Consider the following 24,669-nt stretch of genomic DNA (forward strand, 5'->3'; position numbering starts at 1 on the left):
AGTCACAAGTTCCTCATTTTTTTTCAGGGAACCTGTTTAGCAAGGATTCTGCAAAAGGATGGTTTCTCTTCTTGTCCTGGAAGCTTGCAAGCGTCACAATACAGGGCAGCTTGCTGATTGCAGCAGAAAACACTAAAACTATTAGCAGCTTAAAAAGCAAACAAGAAATAAACCCCCAAATCCCCAAACATCCTTTCCTGAGGCTGGATAGAAGCTCCTGCCTGGCCAGCCTGCTGAGTTGAGAAACACATCACATCCCATGGCTGGAATGCTAATTAATTTTGTAACTAATGGGCTGGTGATAACAGATTTACCACACTGGAGATGTGAAGGAAGGCACAGCTTTGATGTACAGTGTCACCTTCCCCAGTGGGCAGGCAGGATATCCCCAAGGCCACATGCTCCTGTTGTGCTGTGCTGGTAGTTGAGGAAGTGTTTCACACCAAGATGAGTCTTTCCAAAGAATCAGCTCTCCACAGAGACCTCTCAAGGGTCAAGGATCAGGAAGGGCTGGCAGCTCCCTACAGGATGAGTCGTGGAGGATAACTCAGCCAGCATGGCAGGGCTCCCCCATCCCACAGGACATAAGTGAGACCAACAGCCAAGTCTGGGGATGGCAGCCAGGGCTGACTCAGAGCCCAGGTCACCTGTGGTGATAGAGCAGAGCAAGGTAGGAGCTCCAAGTGCAGGTCAGTCAGCTCCGGTGACAGTAACCACAGTCAGACACAGTCTGGTGGTCACCAGGCAGGTTTGATGCCAAACTGCGGGGTCAGTCCGTGGATCAGGGTCCCAGAGGGAGGCCCTGCATGGAGTGGCACATCTACACCACAGCTCAGGAGCAATGGAACTGAGTTCAAACGGAGCCCCTGAGCCCATGGGCAGGGCAGTGGCTGGAGGCCCATGACAGGCTCATCAGGCTAATGACACTTAATGCCCTGACACTTCATTTGCACAGCCCTGGCCAGTGTCATGGCCAGACACAAACAGAAATGCCTGCACATCCCATAACATCTCAGCACCGTGTTCATACCAGGGAGCCCAGAGCTTACAGATGGATTTTGCCACTGTTCCCTCTAAGTGCAAACTCCACAGACTTCACAACAGGCATGGATGCCCCTTGACCTCCTCCCTCAGAATAAGAGGGGTGATATTCCAGATTACAGAGCAGCCTGTGTCTGAGGCATCGCAAGAAGGTGAAGCAATAACCAGGAACTGCTTTTCCTCCCCACATGCTGATGTGCCTTGGGGCAGAGAAAAGCAGCTGCAGGAGCAGCAGGGCACCTCCCAGCCCATCGGTACAGCAGCAGGGAGGCAAAGACAAACAAAGATGCAGGAAGTGATTATGCCTTCCAATAACAGAGCTCCGAAGCTGAGTAAGCAATTGGTGATTCGAGCTGGCACTAAGAGTGGGGCTTTTGTGACAGACAAACAACCTAAACCCAACAACACAACGGTGGCAGTTGTTGATACCAGTGAGGAAAGTTAAATACCCTCCCCCAATGGATATCCTCAAGCGGAACAAGTGGGATAAGAGTGACAATAGCATTAGAGGCTGGACAATGGCCAAGACACAACTGGCACACACACAGAGACACACTCATCATTTCAAGAGGAGGAGCTCAGTGTCCCAGGAGTATCATGGAATGCTCCCTTCCAGGTGACATTTAACTCTGTCTTCAGACACAAGACAAGAACACAGTCTGCAATAACTGGAGGTGTCCAATAATCCAAACCAGAGAAAAGCTTTCCATTCTGTTGCTGAGCTGTCTTCCTGCCATGGTACTCTCTGACCCTGGGTCAGAACATACAAGCTTACAATCAGAAAGATTTAATGAAAAGCATGCAACAGCCAGAGATCCTGCTGGCAGGGGAGGAGGGGAAGGGAGAGCAAGAGAGGAAAAACACATCAAATGGCTTATAAAGAAAGAAGCATGTGCACTTCCCAGCAGCAGAAACAGTCTTTTAAGCCATCCCACTTGGGGGAGCTTCCCCTAACTCTGAGACTTAAGGCAAAAGATAAACAGATCATGGGGCCAATATAAGGGCTGTGCAGCTGCACAAGTCTCTTAGAAGGTCCCTTTTGTATTGCCTTGGCTTGTTCTTCAGGCTCAGAGGGAAGGTTAAGTTGAAGTCACCTGCTCTCTGATTCCCTGTGTACAAACTTGAGCCCTCGCAAAGGGAGAGGCAGGTTCTGCCAGGGACAAGATTTATGCACTTAGTCCTTTTGAAGTGAAAAATAAAGGAAAAAGTCCTGCAGTTCTGCTTTCACAAAAACAGCTCTGGGAATATGCATTTCCCCAACACAAGTTCCACATAGACATGACATTTAACAGTCCTCAAAAATCCCTCTGAGGGATTGTCAGACTTGCTGATAGCAGTATGTGGAAAGTAGAAAGTCTGGCTTCCCATTCTGAGGAAACCAACAGCCAGCACTGCTCCTTTGGGTTGGTTGTGCTCAAGAGCAAATGGGACAGAGATGTTCCCACACCTTCTAACACAGAGCTTCTTTTTCATCACTAGCTCCTACCCCATCCTAGTACAGCTCTTACCCAACTCTCTCAATCCACCTGTCCACTTACAGGCAGCTGAAATTTTTCAAGAAAATACAGGTTGCCAAAGATTTCTATTCCAAAGTCCCACTGTAGTGCCTCCCCCTAGACCTCCCCTTTGCCTTCTGGCTCCTCTTGTGCCTTACTCTTCCACAAAAGTCCCCATTCTTCAGGGGATACTTCCCTGAGCAAGCAGAGACCTTTCTATTTACTGCTTATATGGTCAGAGAGAGCATTAAGGAAATAATCACTGAGACTGCAGATAATTTAGGAATAGCCTGGAAACAATTTCTAAGGAGATCAGTCATCCTTGGGAAGTTCTAGGGAGCTCTTGTTGTGCCGATGCTTCTTTTGCAGGACGGAAAAAAATTAACAATATTGTCTCCAGGCTTAAGTGTCTCAGAATTCCTACAGCAGCCATCTGACTCCACAGCAAGGATCTACCCACCAACACAACACAAACTATGGATTGACACCTAGGAAAGAGGAAGAATAGGTCAAAAATACATGGTACTCCCCTTCTCAAACACAAATCAAACACAAATTATTTACTTAACCTTCAATCATTTTCAGCTGAAGAGTTTGTTTTGTTTTGGTTTGGTTTTTTCATCTTAGAGGGTTTGTCTATTCAGTGATCCCTAACAAACTTGGTTTCAAACACTGTTGTCTTCCTTTGAACACAAGAATACCCCCCGCACCCACAACACCCTCTGATGAGAAATTCTCTGTGTCTCCTACCTGGTACATCCAGAACCAGCTCCCACCATTTTTTTGAAATCTGCCCACATTTGTTGGCCTCCAATTCTTGCATGGGAAAAGGCAGGAATAGGCAGGCCCTACCCATTTGCTTCATGCACCCCAGATTTTGTTGGTCTCTGTTACATTCCCCTCAAATCATCCCTTTTCCAGGCTGAAGTATCCCAGAGTGCTTCATTGCTTCTTTTATGGGGGTTTCCATCTCTGGACTCAGGTCACCCACAGCAGATGGGACAGGGTATGGTATTTCCCCACTTTCAGGGTGCCCTGTTCTTCAGAAGTGAATTGTGCCGTCACAAGGCTTTTACAGAAAAGAAAGAAAACATGGACAAACATTCCTTTTTTATACTCACTTTTTCTTCATTTGAAATCAAAGCAAATACTTTAAAATCAGAACAACTTCTCAAAGTACAAAAATCCCCTTCTCAGAAGAGCCAAACAAAAGATCATGACTCAGACATGGGGCTTTAACTTCCTCATCCTGTGATCCAAACCTTTGACCTCCAAGATTCTCTACTTCTCTGAGGGCATCATAGATCTGCCTGATCTTCAGTTTTTTGGATTGATCTTGGAGATCCACAGCACTTCTCAAATACATTTTGGTCAACCCAACCCAGAAGCAGCGCCTTGGAATTTGAAAGTTTGACCTTGCAATTGTGGCTTTCTTTTACACGTAAGATGTTTGGGAGAATAGGGAGGGCAGGGTAATGACTGGTGGAGAAAGTGCTGCGTTTAGAGAATACAGCCATCAAGACCTCCCCAGCTGTCCATGGACTTCAGGGAACCCTGCCTTCAGAGTAGGCCAGAGAGATTTCCTGGCTAGTGTTAGGTAAGGAAAGATTTCTGCTCAATAGCTGCACATTAAGATGTATTTTATAACTCCTGGTTAGCCCAGAGGAATTCACTGGCTGTTGAGAGGATCAACACGTCCACAGTGCTGGGATGCTTTGGTATTAAGTTACAGCTTTGGCATCGCCCTTAAGTTCAGCAAGTCAAAGGAAATAGTTGCAGGTTGTTTTATTTACTGAGCACCAAACAGATAATAGGATTACAGACATGTAAAACCACATTTTTAAAAGCTACAAATGAACATTTGGAGTCATTTGAAACTGTCTCACATTTTTTAAGGATTCAGCAAACAAAATCTTGATTAGTTTAATACAGTCCTTCACAGTAAGGTTGTTTTTGTGGTACAGGGCATTTCAAGAGGTCCAGACTTCCTTTCACAGCCTACAGCATTCCAGGATCACAAGGATTAAAAACCACTAACTTCCCAAATCTCAGGTCAAATCAAGAAAGAGCTTTGGACCTTCCAGTCACTAGATCAGCCTGTTCTACATCCTTCAGAAACATCTGTGCCCCTTGCAGTTCTCCCAGGCCCAGGCTGTGAATGCAGCAGGGTTCCCACTGCCCAGGGCCTCAGCTGAGCTGGGGATTAATCCTGACCGTGACCATTCTCTCCCACCTGGTAGAACAGTTCCCAGTGGGCCTCTTGCTTCCAGCAAGAGTCAGATGATTCCCCAGCTCTTACATTCCCAGACTGGTCTGGAGACACAAATTCACACAGCCAAGGCTGAAAACCAGTGAGGAAGTTCTCCAGATGAAAGCCTGTGCAGCCAAAAGGAAATCACATTATGCTTTATGACAGCATTGGGAACTTGATTAAAAACACAATAAGCAAACAAAAGGAGCAGCAGTGGAAGGAGAAGCTTCTGGCCATACTGCCACCAGCAGAAATGCTCAGCAAGCATTGATCTCACCATAAAGCTTTTCAAAGACCATTTCCTGTCTCACATTGGGTATGAACCACCACTCCGCATTATACAGAGATAGCAAGGCATTTAACCTGTTGTAATCTTGATTGCCATCCACCAGCTCAGAGCAGTGTGGTACGAAAGCAGCATTAAGATGAAGGAAATAGGGATTGTTGCAGAATAGCAATATTTACACTAAAGAATACTGAGTGCCTTTAAAATTACAATTTTTACATTTTTAGATATAAAGAAGGCAGCAGGAATAATCATATTGGTTTCCTGCATAAAAATGTTCTAAGATTTCAACTGATGTCCCAAATTTCTTCTGGCTGAGATAACAAGACATGGATTCTTCAGAGGCTTCGAGAGGCAGAACCACCACTGTATCCCTTGGTAATTGGTGCCAAAAAAAATTTAATTGTTGCTATTTAGTCACTGTTAAAACCACATACCTTCTTTTTCTGGCTTACATTTATCTAAGTTGAATTTCTAGCTGCTGGATCACATTATGTTTTCATCTGTTTTTCATCCACACACAGGCATTGCCCACTGAAATTCACCCCTGCATTTTAGGCTGACACAGCAAATGACATTCAACAGTTTTGGTCAGGAAGGAAAGGATCCTGTATCCTGCTGCATGTGAAAGGCTGCCACTGAATTCAGACAACCAAGCTGAAAGGTGACATCGGCTCTGTAGTTAAGGCTTGCTTAGAGCAATAAGGACAAGTATCATACCCCCCAGATGTTTCTGGAGCTTTCTGAAGGGCGGCCTGAAGCAGGCAGTCAGCAAGGCTGGCAGCAGTTGACTACTTTTAGCATTGCTGTTGAATTGCTGCCATCATCAACTGAAGTTATGAGTATATGGGAGTCCAATAAAAGACAGCAAGTGCCATCAAAGTTGTAGATAAAGTTTTGTAACCATTCCCCAAGGGGAGACAGGTGGGCAGGGCTGAGCACATGCACCCCTCAGCAGCTCTGCACGATGTGGCTGTGCTGCCATCCACGACCTGACCCTGCTGCTGTTACTGCTGTGCTTGAGAAACAAGGGCAGATTTACCCCTTACCTCACAATCTGGGTCAACGTTGAACAGTGGCTGACTTCTCCAGCTGAAAGGTGTCCTGTCCCTGACACAGGCTCTCTGCAGGCTGATGCAGGGCACAGCACAGCCAGCTGCAACCAAACTGTACATGAAGAATTTTGAAAATGTAGGTTAGAGTCCCATGGGCCTGGCAAGGATCTAGAGAGGGAGAAAAGGAGAACTCAGTTCTCTCTATGAGCTGTGGTACAACCATCCATCTCCAGGACAATGATGCTGTTCACAATCACAGTGGGAAAACATATTTGTAACAGCAACACTCAGAACAGTCTGTCCCCCCCGCCCAGTAATAACACAATGGAGGAAGCAGATGGTGCAGCCAAGCAGCACCACCTGGCATTATCTTAACACTCTGGGCTGTAAATTGTGTCAGAGCTGTTTTCTGTGCAGTTCAATCATTCCCTTCATGAGGGCATGAGTGCTTGGGGCAGGGGAGCACAGATAACCCTGGCCAGGACCTGCCCAGAGGGCCCCTGCAGGTCCATACCAGATCTCTAAAGTAGCAGCTCTGTAGCAGATCCTTGGGCACCAGCAATGGATTGCAACGATCTTAGAAAAATAGCTGCCAGGCTTTGCTCTCCCAGTCACAGCCTTGACACAGGCCACGTGGGCAAGATGAGTCTTGGCAAAGAGGGCAGGTCTGAGTGTTGAGATTTGGAATTTCCCCACTCTGGGCCAGTGGAGGAACAATGAGCAAAGGGGAGCCAGCCCGCTGCATTTAACTGCGTGGTTAGACCAAACAAATCTATTTTCCTTATATCTGTTGTCAAGATGTGGAGGTTTTTTCCCATAAAAGAACTGACAGTGGGATATGCATGTGAGATACAGGGAGCAGGCCACTCTCTTTCACTGTGCCGATTAGTCTCTCCCAAATGACATTTTTTAATTCCAGGTACTTCTTAGTGCATGAGAGGTTCCAGAAAGGACTGATGCCTGGACAGCTGGGACTCGCCCCTGCAGCCCAGAGCCAGGACAAAGCCAGGTCTCCAGGTAGACTGTGCGTCACAGCCTAGGAAAATTCCTGCTTTCCCTGGTGCCTGAGGCATGTGTGCACACACAGATCCAGCTGCATAGCAAACATGCTCTAGTTTGGAGTTAGCAGGCACAGGAAAAAGGCTGAAACCTGACTCCAAACCTCCAGTACTGGTTGGGCCCAAGTGTCCCCCTTTCCATGCCTTGAGACTTTCTCTCCCCCCTCTCCCTTCAGTCACAGGATCATCAAGCTGAATTCACCAACGACGCATCCAGTGTTTCACGGCCTAGCAGGACAGAAAACCTGTCTGACAGCTGAAGTTCCTGCAAGAAGCATGATGAGGTGCTAAGAAAATAACTGTGCTTACAAATTCTTTGGGCTGAAACAGCTGCTTTTGTAGCTGGATGGGTTTTTGGCTGGCAGTCAGCTCTCCCTACAAGGCATCTCCACAAGACACTCCTTTACTTCTTGTTCCCTAGCAAGTCCCTGCAGGAAAGCAAAGAGACTGGGATTAAACATATATGACAGAGCCCAGCCAAGACACACAATCTGGATTCCCAAAGTGCAAGACAAATACAAGCATCACAGAGGAACAAACGTAATATGGGCTTAAATCTTGTATAAGCCCTCTGTAAATGTGATCTAACAGCAGGCTGCACCTTCCAGCCTGGAAGATTCCATAAAGGTCTGTGACACATCAGATCTCACAAAGACAGACAAGAGGAATCAGGGATTTAGAAAGAGACCTTAGGGAATTCACCATAGACTTGAAGGACTTGGAACCCCTTACACTCAAATGGAGGGTGGTGCACTGACATAAAATGAATGGGTTCTCTGAGTCCCAGCCCAGGTCTGCCCAACTGGAGCTGCAGGGCTCCAGGTTTTTGATTGAGAAGGGAAGAAACTAGAAGCAAAGAACTTGTCTGAACTCTCCCTGTCTGTCTGGGACAGGCACCCAGTGGCCTCTAACACCGTAAGAGCACCTGATGTCTGAGTGACATTATCAGTGTACCTCCAGCTGCACTACAGATCAGTCAACAGCAGATTAAAGAAGGAATAAAGGAGTGAAGCAACACTGCCCAGCCACAGCCAATCTTGCTTTTCTCAAAATAGTTCTCTGAGGTCCCAGCACAATACTCCAAAAACTGAATTTCCTTCACAAGATTAACTAATCCTAGGGCTGCCTTCCACCCATGAAGGATTTAACATCATACCTACTAGTAAAACCCTCAAGTGTGAAAACCTCGAGTATTTAAGTTGAATGTGGTTCTTCACAGGTTTCTCTCTGCTCAGCAGAGCCTGAGACTTGAGGTACCACGCACACACCATGTCCCACTCCCCACAGGGGAAATCCCACTGAACCTGGAGGCATTGTCAGCTCAGCAGGAAACATAAATCTCACAGGAAAGGCTATTCTAGTGATGTTTCCAGGATGGTTTTCTAGATCAGAGATATTTTGGGATCAAAGCCAAGGCAGAGCTGGCCAGCACATCCAAGATGGTGGCTAAGTGGAAAATCTCCACAGTGGTAGAAAGAATAGAGGGTAGACACTTTTTCTGAAGTTTCAATTACTCATGAAAGCAATGGGAAGTTTTCCTCTTTCCCTAAAATGTTACATTTGTTTTGGCAGTGGGAAAAAAGAATCCTCTCCTCATCATACAGGCATATTTTCCTACTCCTGAGGTGAAAGAGTTTACAAAAACTGAAAAGGAAAAAAAAATCTGCCACCAGAGTAGGGATTTTTAACAAGTATTTTTAGTATTCACCATGAATAGGGAATATCAAAGCAACCAGGTCTGCTTGATACAGCTGACACTTTTTCAGGAAGCAACCGTCAGTGCCACAAGGACATTTTGGCAGGGGGACAGTGAGTTGCAGACAGCAGCTCAACAAACTCCATTCAAGGGCTTTGTTGAGCTGAGGTCCAAGCAAGGAAATGGTAAAGGAAGCCTGGAGCCAGAGCACTTCCCATGAGACAGTGAATCAAGGCCTTCCTCCTGCTGAGAGTCAGTGTCACAGCAGAGGCTTCTGGCTGGCTGGAGCTGCAGCCATGGCACTGCAGCAGTCTGGCCCCTCCAGATGCACAGAGACAGGACAGAAGCAGGACAGGAGACCTGCTGGGGACAGCCCACGTTGCAGCTGCTTCTGTTCCAAAGCCTGGCTAGCATCAGTCGTGCTGGGAAGTTATCAAAGGGGCAGCAGGCACCTCTGGCCTGTGTTTTATTCACAAAAGTGGAAGACTGTAAGAAAGAACAACTCAGGAGACTCAGAGGAAAGCACAAGGGATGAGAAACACATGGGTCATGAGGGACATGCAAAGTGCACAAAAACCATGCAATTACCTGCTGCAGAAATGACAGCACGATCATCTCATTTGACAGATCCCTTGGGTGAAAGCAGCCTCTCTGCTACTCCATCCTGCTTCAGAGGCTTTCGTCATGCCTCTCCTCAGCTCTCCTGTGTCTACGAGCAGAGCAGGGACACTACTGAAGAGCAAAACAGTTCATGTGCTTCTGAGAAGCATACATTCCTCTCTAGTCACCAAAACAGCCCAAAATCAACAAGAAATGGTGACTTCATGAGAGAAAACAAGAGCAGGGAGAAAGGGAGATGGTTTATAAAGCCAGCCAAATATTAGAAAGTAAAGTTATTGCCTGCACACATAAGACAAAGCCTCTGGTTCAGTGTGACCACATCAGAGCCTGTGAGGATTACTAACAGCCTCTGCATGGGTTTGCTGCCCACACCCATTCTGCAAAGGGTACCCACAGCTAAGAAAACACGTGTCTTCCTATTGCTTACTTATTTGGAGCTCTTGTTTGGAAACTCAGACGCAGAAAACTAAGAGCAGCTATTTCCAAATACTCCTTAGGTGGTTATTCACACGCTTGCAATATTCCATGAGCGTTTGTCATTGCTGATTATCTTAGCAAGCACTGTTTGCGAAGCAGAGGTGAAGAAATGGTGCAAGGACAAGCAGTTCCCATCCCATCTTAAAGAAAGCCCCACTTCTGTGTAGTATGGCTGAAGCACATGGACAACCTCTTCCTAAAAAGTTCCAGGGACTGACACTACAAGCTCTCCTCTGATTGAGGGACAATCTACCTCTTGCTTTGTAATTCTCAACTACTTATCAAAGCCTTCCCTCTCCAAAGTTACATGCTGTATCAGATATAACAGCCTGCCTAAAAGAGGGAGATGTGATGAAACATCAGAAAGAAAAAAAGCACGAGTGCAAGGAAACCCTGCAATTTCAATCCACCTCATGCAGTCAGCCTGAAGAACAAGAAGTGAAACCCCAGCCCTGGCAAGAACCACAGGAGTCTGGCAAACAATTTAAGAGCTGCTTAAGGTGCTGTGCTGAGGTGGTGCTGCAATCTCCACCCCAGGATGGAGAGAGCACAAACTGAATTGAAAAATCCATGGAAACTAAAAAAGTTAAGAACTGTAAGTTAAGTTTTCATCAATTCTCACTGCAGGGTCAGCTTCTGTGAACAGCCCTCCAACACAGGAGACATTCTTTGTTTTCCTCTTTCACTTCAGGAGTGTCTCTCCAGCTGTGAGCTACTCACTTCCCATGTGCTTTTTCCTGAGCATATCATCAGCAGCAAACAGCACTGCATGGATCGTGCTGGAAAGTGTCTTTCACTTCTTCTGTCACCAGGGACACACCTGGAAACTGCAGAAATTCAGGGATTCCAGGGTCTCACCAGCAAAGGAAGAAGAGGCACCAGGATTGAGTAAACCAGAGTGACTGGCTTAATGTAACAACTGCCCAAAGGGCTGGTCTCAATTCTACTGTTACTCTGTACTCTGCTGATGTTTCCAGCACTGGAGATGCCTACATGAGCCAAATTCCGTTCACTGAACTGATCAAAAATTAACAGTACAAAACAATGACTGCAGCAATGATGGGCTCAGTCACCTGGCCTGGCTGCATCCACCCAGTGCATGTGAGATGATTGCAATGAGTGCCCAAAACAGGTAGTTTGAGCTGAAGGAGCACTGAGTTACTTTCTTGAGAAACTCATTTTGTGCATGCTGAACAGACTTTGTGTGGGCTAAGCTTATGTGCCACTAGTCCACCAAAAGGCCATGGGACAGTCAATAATTCCATGCAGCTTTTCCCAAGTTTCCCCTTACGTATTTTAACTTTTTTGTGTGTGTGTGATTTAGAACAATCTCTTCCTGCCTGTGCATGCCTCACACAAGAAGATCCCATCTCTTCTGGCAGGGCTTTGCACATCATGACAGCAGCAGCAAAGCCCTGCCCTCCACTGAAAAGTCCATCTCTACACACGAGTGGTCACTCTGACCTCACTGCTGGGTGAAGATGTTTTCTTCCTCCCACAGGAGATAAGCAACAGGATCTGTACAAACCACTCTCCCTGCCAGGCAAAGCAGCAGCAGGTAAGGCCAGTGGACACTCCTTGCAAGGAAGTGGAACATTCCCTCACACACAGGTACAACTGCAATCACCCTAAAGGGTGGGGGGAGAGAAAGGACTGTGGGGCAGCACAAGGGGAGAATGGAGAAAACCAAGAGATATGTGGATTCATTGTATTTTTCAGGCTTGAGTTGCTAGAAAAGATTTCTTTCCCTGGTCTTTAGGAGTGTGAGACATCCTTCAGGTGACAGCAGCACTTCCAAAACCCTACAGAACTTGGGGAGAGCTGGCAGAGCAAGTCTTGGCCACTTCCAACCTCTGGCTCCTTGGCTGCCACGCTGCCTGTCCCATCTGAGCACAAGAGAGCTGGGCAGTTCCTTTAGTTTTACAGAAAACTGTAAATTCACAGGGAACCCCATGAAACTCTGCAAATTCCCAAATAATTCTGGCAATAAAAAGTCTGAGTGTTGTAAACCCTCAACTATTTTGAAGCAGCCATTTTAAACCGCATTTGATGATTTCTGTTGACAAGATTACTTGGAGATTATGTACGTCCATTTGAACAAAGGCAAAATTTGAGATGAAATCACTCAAAAGGACAGTGGGAAGATGTTTCTACTGGTGCACCTACAAAGGCAACTGAAAGAATTGGCAGAAAGTCTCAGCAAACACCAATCCCTGCTCCCACCAGTCCTCCCAAAAACTCACACTGAGAGATAGAAGTCAAACCTCCTGGTTCTACTGTCCTTGGCCTCTGGATGAAACACATTTCTGGGTAAAAATAAGGATACTGCTAGGTCTTCCTTACATTTCCAAGTTAAAATGAGAAAGGCAGGTCAAGGGCCTTGTCACACCTGCCAGTCCACAGTATTAAGTCAACCACAATGCCACAATTCCAAAGAGAGGTGAGCATAAAAGTTAAAAAAAGGAAGCTGAATCAAACCAAAAGATATCCTGAAGCTTAATTATTTTTAATCTGGGGTGGACTGTGTCGTCCTGGAAATGAGTCAAATGAAAAGGAGACATTCAAAGCACTTTACTCTCAGCCTCTCTGCCCCTCTGCTCTGTGTCAGTCATCACTTCTGGGTTTGTAAAAGCTTAGTGGGATTTGCACAGGGCCAGGCAAATCAGGCTCCTCCATTTACTGCTATACAACAAATATATTCCGGTAACAGGCTGTTCTCCTGCCAATGCCTTCTGTTTTCCAACTCATTTCATTTTCTTTAGTGACTTTATTTCAGACAAGGGGGTAACCAGAGCCTTGGGTTGACTCCATATGTGGATTCTGCCTCTGAGCAGTGCCAGCTAATTCTTTGCAGAAATCCTGCTCCTGTAGGATGCAGTTTCAAAAATCTCTCCTCCCCATATCAGACCCAGTTTATTTGCTCCTGTTTCGGCTCCCTTTTCACCATCAGTCAGCTCACAAAGCACTGACTGCTTCTCTGCCTGAGGCTTTCCCCAGCTGCCTCCCTGCCTTTCCTGCCAGGCTCTTGCCAAGGAAACCTATCCACACCTATGTAGGGCTGGGGCCGTGCCTTTGTTTTGGGCAGTGACGTGTGCTTGGGGTGGAGGTCACCATTGTTTCAGCTCCCTGACTCCACAGAGGAGTGTTAATAATTTCTCACAACTGCAGTAAATGAAGAGTGGCAGCTACACCCAGTCTATAACGTTAGACATCATTGCATTTCCTCTTACCTGCCAAAAAGAGGGGTTCTTTCTTTCGCCGTGGGAAGGTGCCTGAGGTTGCAATGCCATCTAGGCAGAAGCCACTAACTTTAATGGGCGTTCTCTCAAAGATGTCAACCATACTGATGCCTAAGTAGAGGGACACCCTGCCCTGAGCCAGGCCTAAGAAGTCCTGAGACTGTTTGGATCAGAAATCAGAGCTGGGGTCCCTCCTTCAGGTACCATGGTGTCACCCCTCACAAGGAAGGGATGCAGTGGATAAGGCAGCTGCCACCTGTAGTGCTCCAACAAAGCAGCTTGGCATTGCTAACACAAAAGTACAACTGTGTTGTGGAAGGCAGATGCACGATCACAAAAATTAATTACCTTTCAATGAGCCCATAAAAGGTATTTCTTGCAGAGAAATTGTACAAGGGTCAGTCAGAAGATCTCTAATTTGTCTCAGGAGGTAGCCAACTTTTAAGGTGCTCTCTGACTTGAAGAGTGCAATTATACACCAACCTTTGGCTTCTTTGAGTGTCATACAAAGAAAAGAAAACAGTAGGAAACATCTCCCATGCCCTTTCCCTACCTTGTGTAGCATGAACATTATGTACAAGAACTAAAACATCAGAGCCAGAAGCCTTAATTTGCAGAAAATAATATCATTTTTCATATTCAATGCAACATTAAAACCATGCTCCCAAAACTCAGCTGTTCAAAGGCTTGTGATTTTAGAGTGAAATTATCCCCAACAGAAAAGTTTCACAGCCCCAGCAAAAATGAGGAGCAGTGGACAACAGAAACAAAATTACACAAGTGGTGAAAAGTAAAAGGAGGTGGTTTAGACACATCCCATCTTGATATGCAATGTTTCAGTAACCAGGGTGAGGAAATGGGTTTTCCTCTTAAGCAAGGGTGGGCCAGATCCTTGGATTCAATAAATCAGTGCTGCCCTGCTGAAATCAATGGATTGTTGCTCATTCACAGCAGCTCAGGATCTGGCACATGGTTTTCTCCTGACAGTATCACAGTGATGTAATTCTAAATTAAAATCATGTGGAGATGTTATTCTGATAAAATGTTGTTAAATGCTAAATATACCAAATGTGAACTGAACTAAAATGAACTTAATATGAGAAACAGCAAAGGGAATGCCTCTCTGATGTAATGTGGACTCAGAGGGTAGAAAGAATTGCAGGCAAATTTGATGAAATCCCTTGAAGTATTCTCACTGTCTAATTAGTCACTACATTCTGGAAGGTTTCAGGGTTTAACACATCTCCTCACGTTCGCTAAGAACTCACTGTAATTCCTGCAGCCAAAAGCACCAAGGAAGCAGAGCCCAGCTGGAGCAGCTGGCAGAGAGGTGACTCTACTGGCGATCCCCTCACTAGCCCCCAACAGTCCAGAGGGGCCTGCTGGGCTTGCAGCTGGTGAGCCCTGCACAGCATCCCACTGCCAACTGGACTGCTGCAGCCAGCTGAGAGAAATAAAGGACATTCTTCAGCTGCAGACATGGAAGCAGCACCCTGAGAACCCCCTGAGCACCACAGCAACCAGACAGGGGAGACGCTGCAATCACTTGTGCAACTCTGTCTCATTTAGTCACAAGGTAGATGTGAGCTGGACTATTGCAGCCACACCAAGCAGGGAGTGATGGATTTCTCACACAGCACCCCAGGCTCTCTCCTCCCAGCTGATGCTCTCCCTCCTCGATCCATCCTCACAGCCATGGCAGTGACAGGACAGTGATCCACCTTGCCCTGCCTAGCCAAACCCCAGTGCCCCCTCATCCCAAGCAAACAGGCTTCTCAGCCTCTTTCACGATAAGCCAGGAAGATGCTTGTTCCCTGCTGAAGTGGGTGGCAGCTTTTATTATATTTCAGGCCTGAGAAATCTCACCAGTGCACTGAGAACCACAGGGCTCCTTCCTAATTACACAGCAGAGCACCACATGATTCATGTCAGCAGCTCCCCGGCCCCCTCAGCTCATCCTGGCTGCTGTGACACAACAAACCCGAGTGGAAGTGATTAGCAGGTTGCAAGCAGGGCAGCACCATTACCAAACACGGCCAGAGCCTTGTTGAATCACTGCTCCCCTGCATTGCAACATCCATCGGAAGCTGCACTTTAAAACCCATGGCCTGGGCTGCTCTCCCATTTCCCAATGAAGGCTGGAGGAAGACGGAAAAACTCAGGCTGAGTACATTATAGATGCATTTTTAAATTCCACGGGGAGGTTCAAAAATTAGAACTAGCTCTAGGGCCCCTTTTGTTTTTGTTTTTCCCTTCCCTCCTCTCTTTCCTTTTGGTCTGATTAACTCTGGTGACTGGCTTGCACAATTTTATCAGGTTGGGCCTCATGAATCATTCATCTCCAGCAAGCAACATTGAGAGATTGCAGGCCAGGCAGGGACTGTGTTGCAGTAACCAAAAACAGCAAAAAAAAAAAAAAAAAACCAAAAACAAACACCCCCACCAAGAGACAGGGAATGGGGGCTGGGAAAAACGAGACAGTGGGCCAAGAGCACTCATGGACAGCTTTCCGATGTCTGGTCTCAGACAACTAGCAGCACATTCATTTGTAAGCCTGCCAGACCTCCTAGGAAACCTAAAAGGCTGCTGTTATTTATAAAGCTAGATGTAGTTATGCTGCCAGTGTACAAGACTAGCTCATTGTATTTATAGATACCTGTCCCATTCACCTACTTCTGGGCCCTCATTCCCATAAATCCATGAGGCTGGCAGGATCTGCCTTCCAACACTGAGATACCTCTCCTTTCCAGGCAGGGCCATTTGGAAGTGTCTGTCACCACTGCAGGGCTCAGCAGCATGCACATGTAAACATACACCTGAAAGGCCCACATTTCTGTCAACATACAGGAAGACAGATTCAATAATTTGTCTTCCACGTGGAGAGCACCAGATTTTACATTTCGTTTGTAAGAAGCTCCCAGTAAATCTTAACGACAAAAGTTTGATTTAATGATGGCTTAAAACTGTCAGCTGGCTTCAGTAGAGAAGATATACAAGCCAGTCCCATCAATTCTGGCTGCCTGGAATCCCAGCCCCCTTAAATAAAATCAGCCATCCTAGATTTTATGCCTGAACCTCAAACAATCTTCCCATAAATCCAACTTGGAACTCATCTGAAGAGCTTTGCAAACAGTGAAGCTGGGGCTGTGGGCAAGCAAAGGCAGCTCCCTACAAGTTGCACTGGGGACAGGAAAAGCAAGAGATTTGGCCTTTCTAGTTTGTGGATGTTCACACACAAACACAAGAGAACTCTTCTATTTTGAAGGCAAAAGACTTACGTGTCAACCAGAAAAAAGTAAAAATGGCACAGACAGCTGTATGTCACATCTCCCTGTTGGGACAAGCTGGGCTCACTCCTGCCAGACAAAAGCCTTGCCCAAACATAGATACAGAAACTGAGGCAAAGTGCTACTTCCAGTTGCACATACATTCAGAAACTTTCATGAAGAACCATGTTCTAACAGTCCAAATCCCAGATTTCTTAGGTGCTTCCATTTGTGCCATCATTTTGGGCTAGCAGTTGCTATGTCTGATCTAAACTCTCATGCAGTTGTCCAGGCCTGGCTCCCTCAAGCAGGCACACAACTGTGGCAAGAAACATTTTGGCTCTCTGCAAGCCTCAACAGTGGGCAGGTCTTGAGATGGCTCTTAAAGAGCCCCCTCAGAAGAAGAAACACAGTCCAAAGGCAAATACCATTTTTCCTGCTTAATTTCTTGGAATAATTCACTGTCTCTCAGATATGAATTAAAAGTCATTCAGAGAAAAATAACTGCCCTTAATTGTACTGTGTACTTAATTTCAGGGACTAATTATATAACATTTAATGTGGCATAAATTCAAACCTTTAAAAAACCCTCAAAAGACAAGAACCAAGGAAAAAGTAAAGGTGTTCCCTCAGCTTAGGGCATACCCATATCCCACATATCTATCCAAGAGAGACAACAGACAAAGCTGAGAGGGGAAGAGGCTGAGATGTGTGGGGCTGGATCTGGAGGCAGGAATTTTTACATCTTAGTTCCAGTGTCTGACTCACTGCTGGAATGAGCAGGTGTCTCTCTACAAGAGGTAGCCAAAACATTTTAACACAAATTTCTATTTCTCTATTAAAGTCGTTATCTCTACATAATGTAGCATTTACTAATAATAACCTCAAAAAATTCCCAACCAATTCTCCTAGGAACCTAAACAATACAGCTTTGGGTTAAGGGTGTGAGAGAAATGAAGCAAAGCTGACTCAGGATGCTTCCAGTGGCTGAGTGAAATACAATAAATACAGAACAAAGCTGATTTTTCCCTTGCTGCTGCACACAATATTTGCAAGAAATTATACTAGCTGCAGCAGTTTAACACACAGGAGAATATCAAGAATTATCATATTATCTTGAGCGTTATTTACACATCTAGTTATGAAATTCAGGTCATAAACTGAAAAGAAAACAAGATTTTTAAAACAATTTTGTGCTTTAATATGCCCATTGTAGGGACAAATGGAACCAAATAAATACATTGAGATTTTTTTTCTCTGTGAACTTTCATCTCAGATGATCATTTGTACCTCTCTAGGATTAAGAGCAGCTCACAGTTCCCTTCTCTGTGATCATCATAGGTTTTACCTCATCACTTCTACTTTATAATCCATAACCACAGATAATTTATAGCATGTTCTTTAAAAACTCTCCAGTCTCACTGTAAGGCAGTGAGGAATCCATGTTGTCTGCTAGGTTAAGGCCACAATCAGTCGACCTCAGAGGAATAAAATGCTACCAAGTGCCCTGGGAGAATGGAAAGACAACAGTGCCTCTGGGAAAGGATGAAGGAAAAGAATTATCCATGCAGAGTTTAGTTTGTTAACAAAACCTGACCATATCCCAGGTGCCTCAGAGGTTACCTGAGGACCTCTCTAGCAAAAGACATGTAGGATTCAGCTGACTGGTAACTGCTGTGCACTCACAGCCCAGAGCTCAGATTTCACTGAGGTAAATTAAATAGTGACCTACAGCCATCACTACCTGAAAGCTGACCAGTGACCATGGTTCAGCTCCTAGAAAACAGCCATACCTGCCCAGCTCAGCAGCAAATCAAGGCAGGAAGCTCAGCAGCCCCTCCATCTAAGAGCTCCTTCCCCTCAATGTGAACACACACAATCTACAATGATGTGTGGAAGCTTCCCTGGGTCTGTATTTGGGGGCACAGGACCCTTTGGACCTCTAGATTGCCCTGGCCTTCTGCTCCCATGCATTTTGGGAGCTGGGACAGCAAACACCAGGTATGGAGTGCCTCTGCAGGTCACTGCCCCATCTCCAGATCTTTTGTGGTGTGGCAAATGCCAACTCCGTGTCTGCAAAGCAAGCACAGATTTTACAAGAATCCTTTTTCAGGGGGAAAGCATCTTCTCTCCCCATTACCACCATCCTTGAAGCAACACTAAACAGCCCCTGGAGTCTGCTAATGTTGGTGTAGCAGGGTTGGCTTTGCAGGAGGACTTTTAACATCATCACTGGAACACCTTACTTTTCAGTTCTGAAGTGCTACAAGAAGAGACACCTCGGGGAAACAAAAAAGAAGAAGAAGAAGAAGAAAAAGAAGAAAAGGAAAGGAAAAGAAAGTTCACTACCAGAAACAAACACTTCCATTTCTGGAGTCTGGGGAAGAAACAAAAGAGTTTCTCTCTCAGCAACAGAGCTGAGCAATGGATGACAGAGTAGCTCTCCGAGCCATTTGAGGAACATCCCACAGAGTCTGAAAGCAGCTTTTACAATGCTGTTTTGCAACTGGGAGAAGAATCACAGTATGATCCAGTAATCAAGGAAAGGAGTCAGATTCATAAAGTATTTTTTTAACCCATAATAAATTATAGTCTCCTAAACTTTATTGCGGTCACAAAGTCAGAACAAAATTTGATAAAAAATACAATTATTGTGCACAGAAAATCTTGAAAAATGTCACTAAATACTCAGGGGAAAAACAATGAGTGCCTTTTTAATGAAAACCAAGCCCGTGGAATGCTGCTTTCTGAAAGCAGTTTGGTAAATGGTTTTGTTTTCCAATAAGCAAAACAAATACTGGAATGGGCCCATAGTCCTTTCTCTTCTCTTGCTCCAAACCTCCCCATTTTTCAAAGTGGAATAAAGGATGTCTCTCCTCCAATTTTAAAACCAGTAAATTGTTTCCAAATGTACTGTGAGTCAGAAGGGAGATAGGGCAGTAAAGAAAGGTCTGGAGACCCTGATGTATCTTGGGGATTGCAATGAATGGACAACAAAAAGCAAAAGCAAAACCTGCTCCTGACAAACTAGATTGGGAAAGTGCCTGGAGATGGGGCTTATCATGCCCCAACTTGAAACTCCCCAAGCAAAGCACACACCCATGTCTCTACATGAAAGCAATGAGATGGGAAGGAAGCACAGTTAGGGTTTGGTGCTGCTCAAGCTCCATACAATTACAGGCAAGTGTAAACACCTCATTTAAGGATGAGCAATCACCCCTTAAGGGAAAACCCGGGAGCTTCCAGCCCTCCCAGGAAGGTCACAAATGGGTACAGGAAACAGGAGGCTTGCACAAAGGGAATGAGCTAAACCTCACTGCCCCTGAGTGAGGACCTGAACAGACAGGCCCATGTGCTCCAGCGCTGGGCACAGATTTCAGAACAAACACGTGGGAAGCTGTGGCATCACTGAACCTTTTATTCCTGAAGCTCCAAGATTATTATTTAATCTTTCTTCCTAATACAGCAACTGCCATAAAAGCTACGGTTTGGCAAGAGCACCTAATTTAGTGCTCCTGACAAGAGTCTTTCCTCCATGGCAGAATAGTTGGGAGCAGATCTGTTCTTTATAAAGGCAGTGGATCCTCAAATTGTACCCAGCTCTCATCAGCCCTCCCTTAACACATCTACATGCCTAGTACACAGGCTTCAACCTCTCCCAAACAACTCATGGCTTGAATAGTCTTTAAATCCATTTTTCACTTTCAGGGCCATCCATGTAGTACAGCCAAGTTTACACCCTTGCAGATGCTATTTCCCATTCATAAGGGCCCAACAATGCATGAGCTGTACAGTGTCTGATCCAAGAAATTCAACCTCTGAAGACTTACTCACTGGTAGCAATTGAGAACACTTCTGCAGAGCTGTGGGGGAGCACAGGAGATGAGCAGAGGGGCTCCTCTGCAGTCACATCCCTGCCACCATCCCACACAACGAGGCAACTCTCAGCAGCCTCAGAAGCCTTTTTGCTGTGGAGGAAGAGGCGGTGGCATGAAGCTGGCAGCAGAACTGTTCCTCACAGATGTGGGGATCCTGAAAATATACCCAAGCTCTGGTCAATCCTCCCTTAGCACACCTATATACCCTCACACAAGCTTCAACAGACATCTTAAGGACAGAGACAGGTAACATATGTCAGCATAAAACATCTAGGTACCCAAATGCCTGAGGAAAAGTCTATTGAACTCCTTCAGCAGGCTCAGGAAGGGACAAGTGACAGCTCATTTGTTGCCATAAGTACTTGTTCCTCAGATGCCAGGGCCAGTCAATGTAAGCTAATTAATCTCCCTGAAAAAAAATGAAACCATCTGGCTGCACAGCAACCACTCTTCCTGCCTGGGCGCCAAAGCCCACATGGCAGATCACGGAGAGACCATATCAAACAAGGAAGCACAGCAATGACATACTCCTTGCTACTGTCACACAGCCCAAAAAGCCACTTGGGAAGGCCAGGCAGCCACCCAGCCTGCAGACATTTCCCTCCTCTGCCCACTGTCCTGCTGCATGGGAAGAGCCTCCCTCACCCAGACACAGAGCTGGCAGCCCTTGTACCATGGTGGTCTGTGCCAGGAGGCCAGAGCAGCCCCTTCCCAGCACAGCAAGAGGAGCTGCTGTCTGAGGGCCAGCAAGATTGTGCAGCTCTGGTCACAAAGAGCGGGGCTGTCAGTGCCAACACGAACAGGGGCAGCCCATCTGCCTCCAGCTCACCTACTCTATTGATCTTTGTCTGTGAGCACTGACTTCTATTCATCTGCTGGTTTCCTGCCCCTTGGGAAGAAGGATTTTCCTGCTTTCCACAGTTTGGCAGAAGTACCTGCAGCCTTCACAGTCCTGGTCATCATGAGCCCTTGGCTTTGCCCCTGTATGACCCAAGTCATATCCAATCCCCAAGGCAAGGTGCCAGGACCAGGCTCACTATGATGATGGATAATTACCAATAATCACTGGAGCTGCTCCCCACCTCCCAGCACTGCTATGAGCAGGAAAACCAGTGGAGGAAACAAGCCTTTCCTGGCAATGTGCCAGCTAAATTGAATCAACAACAGGCCTGAAGGATGTTCAGACTGGTGGCCTCTAATTCCAGAAATGCTACTGCTTCCCTTACACTGCTGCACATATCCACTATCCAAAATATTCATATATTGGTCACACAAACAAGATTCAGGGCAGTAATGAGACAATCAAACCCATGGTTCACTACTAACATGGCATTTGGGGAAGGCTTTTCCCTCACAAACAAAAGTGCAGCTCATCACCAAAAGAGGAGCAGAGTTTATCAATTATTTTTCATTACAAATTATGGCAAAACCAAAGTGAGGGTACTAAAAAACCAACACATGTAAATTACAAAATTCCCTGAAAGAACCATGATACTCCATGAAAATCTGGTAGGATAACTAGAGCTGCAGCACACTTCCCCCACGCCAGCTGCCTGGACAGCCTCATCGTGTATGGTTTGCTAAGGTCTTTCCCCAAAACAGAACGTTTCCGTTTTTAACAAAGGACAGAGTTAAACTCAGCTCAAGTAGGTAGAAACAGGCAGAGCTTTATTTCAAACATGTCCCAGTTGCTCAGTGCAGTACAACTTCAAGAATTAGGAAGAGAGAGGGGGGAGAAAAAGGCTTTGTGGTTAATTATAAGTGTGCTAACGTGGTGAGAAATAAGGCAGTGAGGATGGCAGAGATAATTACTCTATGAGCTGCATTTCCCTTTTGGACAGGAGATAATGAGACATCCTTTGCTATGCAGAGGAGTCTCCTAGCAGAGGAAGCCAAAGGGCAAGCAAGGTGCAGCTGCAAAACCCCACTGTCTCCTCACCAGTGCTGCCAAACAGGGCCAAGCATTCCTAGCAAAGGGGAAACAGAAAAAAATTAACCAACTCTGGGCAACCAAAGTAGTTTTCCCTTCTCCTTGGGCACTCCTCATGGTCCCCAACCTGTGCAACTGCCCCAGGTTCCCACAGATGTCATAGATGCATCCTGCTTGGCAGGGATCTTGGCTCAGGGAGAGGTACAGAAGGGACAGGTGCACTCTACTCACTTCTTGAAGCCTGGGCAGGCAGAAATGAGCTACTTGGGCTGGGAAGCCCCAGAAGACTCCAGGGAAATGGAATATCACAAAGCTGTTTGAAAAGAGCCACAGCACCGCAGCCAGGTACAGATTATCCTAAATCCCTTGGTTTCAGTGAGTCAGGGACCACTCCATGCCTGTCTCCTCCAAGACAAGACTGATTTTCAGTACTCAAGCCCCCAGGAGCACTTCCAAGTCCTGCAGCCTTGTAAGGTCCCCAGAACATTCAGCTCCCCAGGGAAAAGGCTCAGTGTGAGAACATTAAAACAAACCTCCAAAACTATGTGAGAAAATCACCATCAGGTACATGGTTACTCCAGGCAGTGAGGATGGAGAACCCTCCTTTTGCTCAGAGATGGGGACAGGAAGCCTTGCTGGTGTGTTGCCTTGCAAGTCCGAGTCAGTCCTGGAGCTGACAGGCAGTGGGATGGAGTTTCCTCTTGTTTACTGACTTCTTGAGTCCACCTCAGTACCTCTTCCCCAGGAGCTCCTTTGCTGATCACGAAAAGTTTCAGTTAATGACACTATTTTTAGCACCCACAGCTGGGAGAAGCTAAACCTTTGAACAAAGCCTCCTGACACTGTAACGAGCACATTATTGCTGAGGGGGAGGAAAGAAAAAAAGCTGGGGGTGAGCCTGTATCTAGGTCAGCATCAATCTCTCTCTGTCACCTACAGTCTTGTTTTATGGGAAGCATGTGGATAATAAATGGTGATTATGGAAAGTGAAGGGGAAGAGGCAATCCTGAAAAATTTATAGATAGGAGAGAATTCACATTAATAGCAGATAATACAGAGCTGCAAAACTGTTATAAAAAAGGCATTAGAAAAAGCTCTATAATTGGGGTTATTAGACACAACTACACCGGGGATTTTTTTTTCCATTCTGGGTACATGTCACAGTGATGTATGTCACTTTTGATCGTGATAATAACAGTAAAATATCCATGTTAAAGCCAAGTACATTAACTTCCATATTGGTGTAATTTACTGCGTTATGAGTTCCCATCATTCAGGAGCCAGACAAAATGCTCTCCTTACGATGCCGATAACCGTGCACACATTTTACAGGAAGAAGTGTTTCTTTAAATACCTATCATATGTTAACGAATTCTTTTAACTTTCCATTACTCTTGTCAGAAAAGACAGGGAACAGAAGAGGCGAGCTATTCATACCGCTAACATACATCATGGGCTGGATTTGCCCTGTGTCTGTCTTATGCACAGCTGCTTTTCCAGCCAAGCATATGAGAGATTAGTTTGCTATATGGGAATGGACTGGACAGTAGCCACTATTTTTTTAAAAATATATATGCATCAATATGATATGGAAGGAAACATTAAGCATTACTCAGTTGCCAACAAAAATAGTAAAGACAAAGGTAAAGACTGATTTACAAGTGTGGTTCACTAACAGGAAGGTAGAGAACCTGTCTCTCAAAGTTGAAGGGATGCTTACCTGGGTAGGTGCTTAGAGTTATAAATAGAACAAGCCAAACCTCAATCCTTTTCTGTCTGTTCTCCATTGCAGGAGCCAAATGACTGCTAAAGGACCCACAAACCGGGTCATTCGCAGGCTGTAACTAGAAATTGCAGTGGCATCAACAACACAAGTGCTAGGTGAGGCTTAGGCTCCCTGAGGAAGCAGGGAGGAGGCTGCTGATGGCTGAGCCTTTGGCTCCAGTCACTGAAGAGCTGCTGTCTCCTTTCAGGCTGCCTCCCCAGGCACCTCCGCACCCTGGGGCAAGTCACTCCTTTGACTGCTCTTTCCAAAAAGTGAACGCCTCCAGCTAAGGGCTGTGATTGTACAGGGACAAGCACAATGGAGCCTCGAGGGACTGCAGCAAGAATCCTTCCTGCTTCAAGATAAACTGGTTCTGAGACACCTTGGAGCTGTAAAGCAAACCAAACTACCCACACCAAGGGCAAAGGCATCCTTAGAGAATCTACTTCAAAACTGCATGGAAGAGGACTTGATACCAGTGTGATAACAAAAATGGGGTGGGCATTCAGAGGCTGAGCTAGAGCAAGTTTTAACGCTTTCAAAAAATCACATAAGAAAGTGTTCCTTCTTCCTGCAGTACAGACCATACAATACAAAGCAATCACTCCCA

The 24,669-nt window shown here is 45.9% G+C and overlaps 1 long non-coding RNA gene across 2 annotated transcripts; it reads right to left on the reverse strand.

Moving 5' to 3' along the window:
• Positions 1–3,746: 3,746 nt before the first annotated feature.
• Positions 3,747–9,761, reverse strand: LOC134558120 (uncharacterized). 2 transcript variants are annotated; one of them, XR_010082285.1, is made up of 4 exons: positions 9,472–9,761; positions 7,497–7,615; positions 6,124–6,297; positions 3,747–4,913 (listed from the first exon to the last, which is right to left on the reverse strand). It is a non-coding gene; the product is annotated as an uncharacterized LOC134558120 (long non-coding RNA). The 2 variants fall into 2 exon arrangements; XR_010082286.1 differs by lacking the exon at positions 7,497–7,615.
• Between the last annotated feature and the right edge of the window lie 14,908 nt (positions 9,762–24,669).

This window comes from Prinia subflava, chromosome 14 (genome assembly GCF_021018805.1).
Source record: "Prinia subflava isolate CZ2003 ecotype Zambia chromosome 14, Cam_Psub_1.2, whole genome shotgun sequence".
Classification (NCBI taxonomy): domain Eukaryota; kingdom Metazoa; phylum Chordata; class Aves; order Passeriformes; family Cisticolidae; genus Prinia; species Prinia subflava.